Raw genomic sequence first — 15,376 nt, 5'->3', positions numbered from 1 at the left:
CTTGTGGAGAGAGTTCATTCCTGGTGCAATGAGAAGAGAGAGAGATGAGGGAAGGGAGAGAGAAAACCAGGAAGAACAAGCAACACCACTTTACAGAAAGGCCTATGAAAAAGCTTTTATTGGCACTGCAGAGTTTTTCAGTGCGATAGTTGGGTAAAGCAATAATGTTTTTCAATCAGAGTTAGCCTAGATGCTAACTGCTTTAGACATGGTGTTCATTTGAACAGCCTAAGTTTCTTAATATTTCTCTGGAGTATTGATAAATAAAAAAATACTAAATAAACTAAAATTGTGCTGATTAAGATGGTGTTCACAGAAGGAGTAATGATAATGATGATGTGGTGAACAGTGGTGGCGATTTTGATGATGATTTAAATGCAATGATGGTCATTACAGTATTGATGGTGAAGATGGTAATATCAGTGGTAATGATGAAGATGAAGCTGGTCAAAGAAGTGGGGTTTTCATTAGAGTGATGAGCTTGGTGATGATAAGGGCAAAAACAGTGTCGGTGATTATGATTGCAATAAAAGTACAATTGTGATGATGATGGTGATGGAGCTGATGATGATGATAGTGCTTGTGATGGTAATAACAGTGATGGTTATGGTGCTGATAATAATTGCGATTAGCGTAATGATAACTTTGGTGGTCATTATGATGATAATGTGATGTTTGTGATCATGGGTGGTAATTATGATTTGATAAAAGTGATGCTAATGATGTCTGTGATACTGGTATGATGACAGCAGTGGTGATGATGATGATGGTGACGCTCTGTGATAATTGTGCTGGTGATGGTGATAACAGTGTGTTATCGTGAGTTATCTTTCCACTTCATTTTGGTTTACACTTTGGTTTAAGTGATAATTATGATCATGATGATTTTTGATAACAGCAGTGGTGGTGATTATGACTGTAGTAAAAATACAATATTTGTGATGATTTTGATGACTTTAGTTGTGGTGGTGATGATACTGTTCATGATGGTGACAATGCGATGATGCTAGTAAAAACAGAAATGGTAAATATGATGGTCATAACAGTGATGTTGTTGAGAGAGTTCATACCCCATCAGTTACGCACATATTCCAAGCACAGTAAGTTTTGCTCATCTTTATCTGCTCTACTCATTAATAATAGCAGCAAAAAAGCCAAAATGAAAGATTAATACATGAAATAAAATGATTAGAATCATAATAGATTAAAATTGTTTTCTTTATATTACAATTAAAATGCTAATTAATGCACACTATTTTAAACTCCTCTGAAATATCAAAGCTTATTGTTTACTTAACAGTGTTTAAGCTTTGGGTCCACCCTTGTTACTTTTAAAGTTAAGAAGTAAACTTCTAATAAATACATGCATTTCAAATCTATTTCATTTTTAAAGAGTCTTTCTCTTGCTCCTCTCTCCATCATGTATGACTTTATACCAGCCATTTCCTCTGCACTGCAGTCTGAGCTATACCTGATACACACCATTACTGACACTCAAAGGCAATTACTGTGTGTCCAGTCTGCCTGTGCTGCTAAGGGATCTCTGTTTCCCCTCTCTCTCCTTCACTTTTTCAGTCTAAACCTGTTGTTTCTTGTATTGGACCTTGTCTAACAGTTTCCACTCTCCCTGCTGACAGGTCTGAAGCATAGGGAGTTTGCAGCGCATGTGCATGTATAGATATTGGCGTTTGCATATGAGTTTGCCCGCATGTGTGGGTTCGTGTGTGGACAGGGAATGTGGTCTACTTCCAATGTAGGCAGCTACTTTCCAAGAAGGCATCCAAACTGTCAAGCGAAGCAGCAATTCTATGCATAACACAAACGGCATAATGCTCGGAAGACTCACAAGTAACAATGTTGCTAAGTACAAAAATGTGCTCGCATTAATTATTTTTCCCAGCAGCAGGACGTTCTATATCTGTATTCCCGAAGGTCGATGAATAGAGGAATATGAATGCAGCCTTAAACCTTAAAGCTTTATTCTAGTGCCATTCTCCATGTGGCCTTGTCCTCCATCACAAGTTCAAGAATCTAAGCAGCTAAACAGACACCTTTCAAAAGAGTGCACATCAGCGCTTTAAACATGCACTCTATCTATAAATTCATCCCCTGCCAATTAGCCTCACAATATAATTTTAATTACAAATTTGAATAAGCACAAACAGTGAGGGCCAGCGAGTAAGAACTAGCATCGCTTGCAAGATCTTAATTAAGAGCGTGTTTTGATGAATCTATTTTGACGAAAGCATTGATCAGACAGAATGAAAGGACAAGCTCTACACTGAGACATGAATGATGATTAACTGTCGTTATTTATGCTTTACAGGTTTTGTTTTAGGTTTTTTTTTTTTGTTGCATTAGTTCTATGATAGCCACGTTCATAAGAAAAAATGATTGCTCATTCTTAAATTAAAATTAGGCAATCCAACATTATAAATGAGTTCGTTTAATTATCGCAATAGATTTGGAGAATTTTAGCATTACATCACTTCTTTACCATTGAATCCTCTGCAGCGAATGGGTGCCGTCAGAATGAGAGTCCAAACAGCTGATAAAAACATTATATTCACTAAACTCCATCAATTATCATCTTGTGAAGTGAAAATCTGTGTGTTTGTAGGAAACAAATCTAAACAGCATCCACTTTAACGTCACTTCTGGTCAAAATACCAGTCCATAGTGGATCTGTATATATACACATGTTTACATTCGAAAAAGCAATATAGACGACTTGATCAACACTTAAAAACATCAAAAATTATAAATGTGTTTGTTAACATTTAGCTTTTTAGATTGGAAAACGTTCAATGATGGACTAGAGTCAGGTGGATTACAGGTGGAAGCTGTTTTGGACTCTTCTGACGGCACCCATTCACTGCAGAGAATCCATCGGTCCACTGGAGGATCCGTTCTATGAAGAAACTAACTCATTTTGACCTAAGGGAGGGTGAATATATATATATATATATATATATATATATATATATATATATATATATATATATATATTAACCCTAAATTTATAAATATCTCTTGCTACACCTTTTATGCCATTCTAAATTACAAATAGTCAGTTGTAATTGAGGCATTTATGGACAAGATCTTTTTTTTTTACATTGGGAATAAAGTAATTCATTACAATGTAATTTTCAGGTTCATAAAAAAATAATGGCAATAGGAATATGAAATCATTGCAAAATGGTATCACATTGTGATAATAACATTATCATAGTAATACTACTGCTATAATATTACCAGTAAATTATTATCAGAGTCGTGCCCATATACAATCAAATTTATGTAAACTAGAAAATGTATAATATCACAACAATGGAGAGACTTGCAATCAGCCACAGAATTTAATCAGGCGAGATAATGGAGCGATCTATTTTTGATTGCTATAGTTATCCCTTCACAGTAAGAGGTTAGCATTACGAGAAAATTCCCCTACGTCACAGTATTCCCTAGTCATCCACAGAGACCCAGAAATAGAGCGGGGGTTAAGTGTACCATCTGGGAGTAATTAATACTTAATTAGTGTGTGAGGTGTTGAATACTCGTTAGGGGGGACATTTGGGAGCACCTTCCATCTCCTAAAAATATCTTGCATTCTGCCAAAACTGACTATGCGCAAACAGCCTCAGAGCCTCTCGCTGACATTTAAACACATGAAGTGTCCACAAGAAAACTGAATCATTCTTTCCAGCACCTCAGATGGTATTTATTTTCATCAAACAAACATTATTGCAGAGCTGTTTGTTTTTTCAATTTCACAAATTAAAGTATCTCAAGATTTACTACCTAATTCATTACCTAATCTCCTCGGTGCCCGGTTTTACACGTTCAATGAATCCAATAAGTCAAATTAAATATTCAAAATAGACATCACAAGTGAGTCAATGGCATATTTGGAAAAGAGAGACAAGAGTTGGGTTTTTTAATGATATGCATTCGATAGTTCTGCTTCTAGAGCAGAGCATTTTGCTCATGCCATGTAAGCTGTTGTTCTCAGAAGGAAACAAGTTTCGAAGCCGAAGAGTCCTGACCCTGTTCTGTGTGTGTGTGTGTGTGTGTGTGTGTGTCAACTTTTTCTCTTCAATTGTCCATAATAAAGGCAAAAAGCTGAAAAGCTGCTTTTAAAAAGGAACAGAATTTGAGAATGTTCTACATACTATTAAAAAATTTGGAATAATTAAGATTTATCAGTGGATCCCTTGCAGTGAATGGGTGCCATCAGAATGAATCCAAACAGCTAAAAGACTTCACAATTACACAATTACACACTCTTCCACAAAATCAATATATTAGAATGCCTTTTTAAATATTTTTTTCTTTTACATATTTTGTGATATTTACTGTTTATGTACAGCCTTGTCATAATTATTCTAAACTCTTGACGTAAGTGTAAATTTTCTGAAATTGATATTTATACATCATCTGAAACCTGAATAAATAAATGAATTGATTTATAGTTTGTTCGTATACAACAATATTTGAATGAGATGAAACTATTCTGGAAACGGAGGGTGCAAAAAATGTAAATATTGAGAACGTACCAAGTTTTTTTAGCTATTCAGAAATGATGTTTTAATATATTTATGGCAGGAAATTTACAAAAGTTTGACCCAAACAGTGTATTTTAAAAATATACCCGTGCCGCTTACAACTGCAACCTGTACAAGCAGCAAAAATGTTATTACGGGAAGCTGAGAAGCCAGTGGATGTGAATATTTTGTGCAATCAAATCCTTTCGCAAACATTTTCAGGTTTAAAGTTTTTGCCGCCGCAGTATCTCAGCCCGCTGAAAGACGGGTCACGCGAGAGGCTGCAAACACCATCAACCTCACGTGCGATCGGAGCTCGAATCGCTTCATCGCGAAAGCGGATGTGTTCTGCGCTGCCATGGGTTTCCCGGGCCTTTGCATAAGCCCCCTCAGATCGTCTCTCGGTTCAAAGAGGAAAAAAAGCACAAGGCTCAAGACAGCTTTTAGCCTCTCTGTTTCAACAGCTGTGTGCCTCTGCATCTGTTAGGATGCACGTTTCGGGTTTTCTCGCCGCTCTTTTGCTTTTCCTTTCTTTCCCTGCCAAGAGTCAAAATCCCTTTCATAAGAGCCACGGGCGAGCAACTACCTCCGCTGGTGAGAGACACTTAGTAAAACAATACAAGACAACCTTTTATTATCGCGGTACCTCATTACTTTTTAACGAGTATAATCCTAACATGCTACTGCTCATGAATAATTTAAGGAAGAGAGCTCACCCTGGAGTGACAGGAGAACAGGAGGGAAAGTTACAAAGAGCGAGTTTATGACTTCAGCTGCGGCACTTATAATTAAGATCGCTTCATGAAAAGTACCTTTTAATTGCACCATCATTGATCCATGGGAAAGGTGAGGCAAAAGCCTTTGATAACTAGTTAATAACACAGTGACACGAACACGGGTATCGTCAGCCGCGGCTCGTGCCCTTTATAGTGCTCTTTGAATCGACGGTGAAATGGAAACCGCACTGATAACTCTCTCTTTTAGTCGTCTGTCATAAGAGACGGTTACAGCGTACAGAGGTGTCTGGGTTCACCTCGCACTCATTAAAATCCAATACAAAACAATTACCGTTTCACTGACTAGATTTCGCTGTAAATTACATCGTAAATGGATGAGATTATGAAGGTAAAGGTCTGGAGGGGAAAATGTTTGTTTATCGACTGCATTGTCATCATCTCAGAAGGAATATGGGGCCCCGAAAGTGATTTTGTGATGATTTTTGGAGAGCCGCACGACACCTTTGCAACCCCGGATACAGAAGATGTTGTTTTCGTAAATGACTTAAAGGCCCGATGGCTCTGAAACCAATGAGTCATCAGGTGAGCTGAGATATTGGGGTGAATGTGTTAAGTGAGGACACGAGGATGAAAGGAAACATTAGCGCTGTGAATGTGGAAAGCCTCGGGCTGGATGCTGTGTTTCGAAGAACTGCTTCACGCCGCTTGTTTGGGCACATTAACTAGCATTTCAGCCACATACGAGAGAGCTTGCTTTCTTTTCAAAGCCGTTTTCGTACTGCAAATGTCTACCTGTCTCATGGCATAAACGTAGCTTGGAGCGCTTTTTTAGCGAGACACGAAATACGTACCAACAGGTACATATCACCGCAGTTTCCAAAAGAAATGAACACTAGAGGCAGTAAAACCCTTTTACTTCTTTTCACACAAATCAACAGAGTTTCGATTAATAAAATTGACAATTGCTTATCACGTTTTGACTTCGAAACAAGATTAATATGCTGGGTAAAACTGATGCTTTTGAACGTTGGCATCACACATATCCAGCTATGTGTTTTCATTCGGGTTTAAATCTGTGTAAAAGGTAAGCGAAATGGCACGGTTGCACGAACAAATAATATATTTTTATATCGGTTTTGCATTTGTTAACACTATCAGGTAGGTTTAGGGTTGGATATGGTGCAGAGCATACTTCCAACACGATAGAGCATTAACTTTTAGCGACAGTACCCGGATATTTCAATTCTGAACCGGTGCAATACTGTACATTACATCCACATAATAAAATTGTGCCAGCGGCGAAACGCAAAGCAAGACGCATAAAAATGGTGTTGCACAAAAAGCGCACAGAGGTACATATTTGATGCAATCTGGGAAAACCCATCGGACGTCACGCTGGGACATCATTTATTAAATGAAAATCTTGTCTATCATCTCTGCAAATATCCTAGTGCAGAAAAATATCAAGCAGAAAAGCTGCTTGAACATCACAAAAACAGTTAACCCACCCTAACAAAAGAAACCACGTAGCGTATAATAAAGGTGCGTTAAAAGCACATTACCTGCCAGTCCTGTGTAAACTACAGCACGGAAACATTTATTTATTTATTGTAATATTGTGAGATGGCAGAGCGCAAGAAAACGACGCAGTCTGAAGTAGCTGCTCAATTAAACGTTCTCGCCCATCTCAAACCGCTCAATCTCGCCAATGTTAGTGTCGCAAAATGATGTTATAATGGATTATTTCACATCCAGAGATGAAGGATCGGATGATGAAGTTACTAAAGAGGAGTATGATGACAGTCTTTCATTTGAACAGGTGCGCTATTCGTGCTCTCTAAACAAACAATTGGCGATCAAAAGTTCAGAGACCATGCCCTTGATAAACAATGGAAAACTGTCCTTTTCAGGGAAACATTAGTCTGTTTGTGTAATGATGCCGTATAGCGCTAGAGCTCTCGTTAAACCCGTGAAGCGAAACTCATCTCACTTTAAGCCCGTTTTCTCAAAATCACATTCCTGAAAACCATAGCTATCAGCCAAGATCGCCATTATTTTTGTTACGGTCAAGCTACGGACAAAATAAAAACAGTTTTGGAAAGGGCTTTCATATGATATCAAAACCTAAAAAAAAGGTCAAGTGTTGGGTTTTCCCAGATCGCATAAAATATTTTTATGAGACCAGGTTGGCAAATGTGGCACAGAAACAGCGGCTGGATTGGCAAAAACTAGAAAAAATTGTTTACCGTTTAATGTTACACGAACGCATGGTAGTTGACTAGGAAAATCTTTGGTCGGGGCAGCACTAAATAGGTCAAAGAACCATTTTAAACTCACATCTGCATGAAAGGTTGAAAAGACGCTATAATTCAGTTAGCAAAACAGCAGTCGTGTTTGGTTTTGAACTGCTTAACGCACAAGTCAGACATCTATGAAAAGGTAAAGACATCCACTCTTTCAAAAAGCTGGAGAACAAAAAAAAAAAGGGGGTAATCATACTGCTTTCACAGAACCAATTTGTAAAAGTGAAGCATGTTAGTTATTTGGAACAAATCCATTCTCTCACACCCTCATTAACCTCTCTCTGAGGAGCACAGACCAAACACAAGGCAATTTCCTTCTGGATTCATCATTATTCATGCATTCCTAATTTAGTTTTTTTATTATGCAATTATTTAATAATATAGTAAAGGGTCAGGATTGTTGGACAAATTATTCTTTTCATTTAAGCATTATTACAATTTGTAACTTCACACCATCCGGTCTCACAATGACAAATTAATTACTGAAACCACTGTAAAATTTTACACATCTTTTAATGAAAGTAACTATGAAATAAAACTAATGAAAGATTGGAATCATCCTGGCATGATTTTTTTTAACAGTGTTTAAGGTGTTCATCCTCATCATAATTAAAAACTATATAATTATAGTTTTCAATTATATATATATATATTATCATATATTTTTTATCACATAAAACTAAATGAAAATGTTTTTTAGAAATGTATTTGCATGAACATGTGACCGTCTCAGTTAAAATGTATTTTATTTGGCGTATGGTTTAGTGTAGTTTAGTTTAGTTTTAGTTAACTTTAACCACCTTTGCATACTTGAAATAATTTCCATCTTCACTATCTACTAAATAAAATAACATAAAATAATAAAGGGTCACACTTTACATTAGATGGCCTTAACTACTGTTAACCGGTAAGTTGAGTCTACTACTACTGTGTTATCAAATGTAATTACAGAAATTAATTACAGATTTAATTACATATAGGTCATTTTAAAAATATAAGTACAATGTAAAAACATGTAAGTACACAAAATGAGCATTGTATCGAATGATTCATTTAAATGTAAGTACAGACAAAAAGTGGGACTAAAATTAGTTTTGTAGGACATTCATAATGTCCGTTTGTCTAAAAAGCAAATTATAAGCTATCATGCGATCATGAGGAACATGAATTCAAACAACGTAAGAACTTTCCACCCCTTTGGCACATGACTTATAAGATGCCGTAATGCAGCTTTGCAAGATGACAAAGTGTTTTCATGCCAATATATTAAATTAACTTAAATGTGTTATTATAAGACACTTTGGGAAGGGGTACAATAAGGCAACGTCCACAGAGAGCCACTCATCACCATCTAGCACACGACTATCTTTGGCCTGATAAAACATTTGAGCGACTCATTGGAGCATGACTTTCCCTTGAGGCACCAAGAGTCCCCAGTGTGGAATGAGATCATTAAAATAATCAAATTACGGCCACTACGAAAAAAATCACCAATGCCTAAAGTTGTTTAAGAGTATTATAAATAATGGCACTAATGCTGCAGAGAAGGAGAGTCATTTAGAGAGCTTAAACAGACCTTGAGCGCTCCACACTTCACAATAATAGATGCGATTCAATCGCTCCCGTACTAACGTAAGCGCATCGTCGTGAAAGATTTCGGCACGCCGCAAACGACAAATGAATGAAGTCGCATTGCGAAGGTCAGTTTGATGCTGATCGCAAGTTCAAAACTATCAAATATATCGAGCAAATTACGAAGGCAAAGTTTTGTTCGCGCAAAATAAACATCTTAACTTTCATTACGAATCGTTTAATTTCCCTTTCCTTCGGCACCTATAAAAATATCTCCTTTGAGGCAGTCTGTTATGAAAATGCTGTTTAATTTAAAAGGAGAATTAAAACAGCAGTAATTACTTTATCCTCTCATCTGATGATCTTTATTGTTGGCTAAAAAACAATATTTCATTTCCCAAGGGAGTCTGAAAATAAGACTGTATTTCCCCTGCCTCCTCATCAACTTTGCGCCAGCTTCGTGAAGACGAGCAGAAATTGTTCTCATTTGAACCAATAATCTCCTTGTCAATGCCACTTATCAAAAAGCTTCCAAATTAATTACAGCAAATGCACGTTTTTTTTTTTTTGCATCGGATCTGTGAAACTGCAAGCGTGCCATCAGTTAGGAACGGCTCCGCAGCGATTACAGTTGATTTTATTTTCTTTAATGAATTTAATGTTGCCTTTTTTCTTCCCTCCTTTTGGTTAATTGGATTATAATGTCTGTCTGCTTTAATGTTCGGGAAGAATGAAAAGCGAAAAAGAAGTCTTTGCGCTCATATCTGTAATGAAAGTTTTCTCTTGGTCCCCGAAGATTAAACCGACTTCTTTATTTGTTCAAAATCTCACTCTTGACACAGAATGATAGGAAATGAAAGGGTGACAAGTGATTACTGAAGCATACGTTCTTTTGTTCTGCTTTGATAGTGCAAAGTCTGCAGAAATAATGAGGACAGGGGGTTGGGGAGCAAAAAATAAAGACATAAAAAAATAAATAAGGACTCAGTTTTGCAGTGACTCATTTTGAGATCTTGTCCAAAATGATCGTTCTGCCCTAAATATAGATGGATGTGAGAACGAGGCAATAGTAGGGAAGACGCTGTGGCAGAAATGGCGAGAACATGCTAAACTCTCCACACGTCTGCACCAGCCAGTCAGTGTCGTCGCTGGAAGTTTTGGTGGACGGAAGAACATCTGTGCATTGAAGATTTGCTTTTTACTAACTCAAGACTAAACAGCGTTCAAGCACTGGCCGTAGGATTAACTGTGATTTATAGCAGAACAACCATCGAGGTGAACTAGAGGCGAACCCCTCTCGCTTTATCTTTTGCTCTTGGCTGAGCTGTCAAATAAAGCATCCTTCCAATGCGGGACATGCCGGTTACAACTGTTTTTATCGGTCTACCCAAAAACATAATCGCCAGGCTGTTTGTGAAAAGAAAACAATCGTTGAATCTGGCTAATTTGGCAAGACAAACATTTGTGTTGTGCCGCAGACATTAGGTTTTTTTATGTTTGCGTGACATTAAACATTTGTAAATATATGCATCGGGATACATGTGCCGAAGGTATTTATGAACCACAATAGATTCAAGTGTTTACATTACATGCTAATTTTATTTTCCCCGTTGGTCTGAGCTCGGTCGGAATGAATGTGGTGTTTAGACGAAGCCTTTTAAGTCTGATTGCGCCAACAATCTGATTCTAAACAAATTATAGGATGCATATCTACTGTGTTTCAGTTAAAGACGAAATTGTTTTTATTCTCATCAAATGCAATGTTAATTTTGTTCACATTTTCAATGCAGTGTCATTTTAGAGTATGGCTGTCAAAGCATCGCATTTTCATTGCATAATTAGAATGGCTGATATAGATTTATAGTAGACATTAATTTGCAAAGGCATTCATAGTCGGTAATTTGCTTGTGGGGGTCCATCGAATAAAGTGTAAGCAGATCATCTATTAATAGTCTACTTACTGCTAGTTAAAATGTACTTAAAGTTAGTAGAATGTCTGAAGTGGGCTTTCAAAAAAGAAGTGTTATACAGTTTATGTGTTTACTTGTTTTCTCTCATTTAAGCTATGAATCACACTGAAAATATGAGTGTACAATGTTGAGGAAAAGCTCAGGTAGCTCTTAGCTTTCTTAGCTATCAGCCAACTGATAAACTATTGGATGCATTTTCATATAATTTCATCAGAAAACAAGAAACTAAAACAGTCCACTGCATCTTCTTTGACCTTGCAAAACAGGCGCTATACAAACGAAACTTGCCTCAACTTGATTTCAACATGGACCAGACTTCATGCCTATAGCGAAATCCAACAGTTTGGCACTGCTTAGCGGTCATCATCATGGAAGTGATTCCTCTTTGTCAACATCCTTAAGCGAGGAAGTGAGTTCTTCTAGTTATTCAAAAGCACTTCACGTCAGACGTGCTGGAAGTGTCTACCTGATGAAAGCAAAGAAAAGAAAGGAGATGCGCGCAGTCTAAAACATGTTTGAGACAACCCCGAAGACAAGAAAGAGAGGAAGTTTGCATTTAGTCTAACTAGACAACGGCAGTGAGAGACAAACCTCTTCCATTTTTCACTGTCAAAAAGACCTGATTCAGGCCGCACAGACAAAAGCGAATGCGGCGCTGTAAGGATCTAACAGTGTATTGTGTTAAACCGAGAGAATCAGAGAAGTGACACTGTGTGTGCGTGAATGTATGAAGCTGGTTTGAAGCACCAGGAGGTATTTCATAATGAGCGGGGCGGCTGAGCGAACCGCTGTGTCCTGTGAAGGAATTAGGTGCGCGAGGCATCCGAGCGGCGCAGCACTGTCATTAACGCACTTCCAAAATCACCGTTTTCGCTGTATTAGTACCCTTTAGTTACACACACATATTTTCTTTTTTCTTCCGACAATACGAATACAAGAGCAAGGAGCGAACGACTTGTCAGTTCGGTGGCAATTTCAAGAGAAATTATGCTAATAGGGTGTAGCCGCTAGCAAACGTATAACTATTCCATCCGAACCCGGTATGAAATAAATGACATCCTTACAAAGGGGCCTACTGTAGAACGAAACACCAGGGTCTGGAAATCAAGGCAGAATTGGCCCGGTTTGAAATAACGAAGGCCATTTGTGTTTCATCTTGCAGTCCCCTGCTGCTTCCCACCAGGCAAATTTGATAATTTGGTTAGAAATAACATTAGTATTTATTTATTATTTCTTTGCTGACCACTTGTTAACGTAGATGTGTACTGCTGCCGCCGACTGCATGCTCACACACATAAAACACCTGTTTATAAATTGTGCTTTTAGCTCCTGCGTCTTTAAAGGTGCACAGAGATACGTCTGTGTGCACACACACACCGCTGAGATGACTGTGGGAAAAGGGTGGGAGTCCTTGTGCTCCACTAAGTGGAAAACTCGATCTTCTTACCTCAGCAGCTTCATACAGGGGAGAGCAGAGGACATATGTGCCAGAGAGAGGTCTTATGTTGTTGATTAGAAGTTTGCATGGGAAAAGCTATACTAGACTTCTCTTAATAAAACATCAAGCTCTCACCGAAACTGGTGCATGGCCAGCATTCACTGGGAACGTTTATATGGTCAGTGAATCCACTATGAATCACAATTTTGTCCAGCTGTATGTCATTACGAAGACTTTGGTCTTTATTTATTCTGCAGCTTCAGCTTTAAGAATGTTAAAATCATTTCACTTGATAGCGCATTCAAAAGTAAAGGATTTAAAAGCAGCTTATTCAATAAAAAATGAAAATGATAGATTCAATTAATAATTTATTCGCCCCACAATGCTCTTCTGAATCCACAATACTAACTTTACGCATTTTTCCAAAGTAACTTCAAGGTACATAAACATCAGCTAATGCATTTCAGTACTAATAAACAGCCACTATGCTAGTAATATGCAAGCTAATACGCAACTAGTTAAAAGTGAGAATCTGTCCAGGGTTGGCAATCCCCAAAGATGGCAAAAAAGCATCATAAACATAGTCAACTGGTGACTTTATTCCAAGTCTTCTAAAATAGGGGAGCACATGTTGCTGTACAACCTTTATATACCTTTCAGCATTCATAGTTTCTTCTAAAACATACAAGCTGTCCACACCGTATACTTTTCTGCACCATAGAACCATAGAACACTTTTCCTCTTTGAAACAGTCTATTTTAAATGAGTCTTGTCCCACAGGACACAACACTGCTTCTGGGCCATCTTCACACATGGCTTCCTTTTTGTATTACAGAGATTTAGTTGGCAACTGTAGATGGCACGGTGGATAGTGTTCACTGACAGTGGTTTCTGAAAGTATTCCTGGGCCCATTTAGTAACGTCAATGACAGAATCATGCGAGTGAAGCATTGTTGTCTGAGGGCCGAAGACTCTGCCTCTCTGCCTTTTATATTAACTGATGTCAATAGTGGCTAGATGTTCTCCCAGCTGAATCTTTCAACATTTTCTTTTTTCTTCCCTTTTTGTCCCCATGCCAACTTTTTTGAGACCTGTAGCAGGCAACAAATTAGAAATGAGCTCATTTAGTGAATACAAGTGTAAAATGTATGTTACCTACACTACATTGGCAAAAGTATTTGCTCACCCATGCATTAGTTTTCATTTTATTCAAATTTCAAAAACATTTCAGTTTCAGGAAATCAGGTTATATGTACTAACATCAAACATGATTTGATATTTTTGGATTCCCATTCTGCCTCTGTGTGGAAAAGAACAGTCAGAAAGTTCAGCAAAATGTCTACTTTTTTGTTTAAGAAAGAAAACCATAAACCGTCATGGTGATTTTTGTCTTGGCTGTGTTCCATCAACACCATTACCACCTTCTCTAAAAGTCAAGATCAGTCATCATAGACATTACCCTCTTCTGTCCTCTCAGTCTGACCTTTCTGTGCCTCTCTAAGTCCATTTTTTCCCTCTTTGTTCCTTTCCACCCTGTCTTTGTCTGACCAACTTAAATTTAGTATTCTAGGAATCCCTCATAATGATGTCAACTTGCAGTCTTCCTCGTGCACATCCACTTTTCTCTCCGTCTCAGCGTTTGTGTGTGTGTGACTCATTCAGGGAGTCCGGATGCAGGTATGAAAATGTTTATGCAGCACAATAACTTTCCTCTTAATTGCATTGAGTGTTCTCCAACACCTGAGATCCATAAACCACCATCGTCATCACTCATTACCCATCACTCTTACACATTCTTAAAGCTGAAGTTTGGATTTTTTTTACGATGAAAATAAATTATATATGATTAAAATACCTTCTCCTATCCCAATTTAATATGCAGAGAGGACCATAAATGAGCCATTCATAAGTTTTCTAAACTACAATTAAAAGTCTTATTACCTTACGTCTTTGGTTTTGTGTACCAACTCAGATGGGACTAACATCTTTGTTATTACAAAGACAGGACTGTGTGTTTTTTAGATGTGGCCATAAAAGAAAGTCATGTGCTGTGGTAACTAAAAGTCATGCTAAAAGTGGCAGCTTATGATAAATCTTTGTAAATGTATGAGGCTTATATTAAAATAGCCAGTTAGAGGTTTTTACCCAGGCTCTGGGTGAACAGGACTATAGATGGTTTTCCAAAAAAACTGTAATGCTGTGGCATTTTCTGTTAGTTTAAGTGTACTTACAAGTCTAGTTCTATAAAAGTAGTTCTATGAAAGTATCTCATTAGTATCATGCAGGTAGCTCAAACTGTGAAACCTGGTGCTAGCAATGCGAAGGTCATGGGTTCAATTCCCAGGCACCGAGTGAACTAAAAGTTTTCTGGTAACACTTAAAGTCTTGTGTAATCCATTATGAAAGTAGTTTTAATGCATTAATTATGCCATGTTAATGAATGCACCTTATGATGCATTGTACAGTCTCATGAATACTTGTAACCACAGTTAATACATAACACTTACCAATTATTTGGTACAACATGCATTTTAAATTTGGTTGAAAAAAAATGTGATTAGATACAATGTATTACAATGTAATTGTTTTTTTAAATGCCAAAATTACAAAAAAAAGAAATTACCAAAAAAGCTAACAAACATGATAAAACAAACAAAAAAACTACTTGGCTATAGATAGCTACTTCTCTTTTCTTAAAAACACTTGGAGTTCCCCAACACTTTTCCTGCACGAACACAAACTACCTTTTAAAACTTTTCCCAATCAAAAGAAATGGAAAGGAAAGGATGTGTGGCCAAGTAGCTGACCCGTA

Source organism: Puntigrus tetrazona, chromosome 14, assembly GCF_018831695.1.
Source record: "Puntigrus tetrazona isolate hp1 chromosome 14, ASM1883169v1, whole genome shotgun sequence".
Classification (NCBI taxonomy): domain Eukaryota; kingdom Metazoa; phylum Chordata; class Actinopteri; order Cypriniformes; family Cyprinidae; genus Puntigrus; species Puntigrus tetrazona.
The sequence above is the reverse complement of the archived record's forward strand: the minus strand, read 5'-3'. Positions refer to the sequence as shown.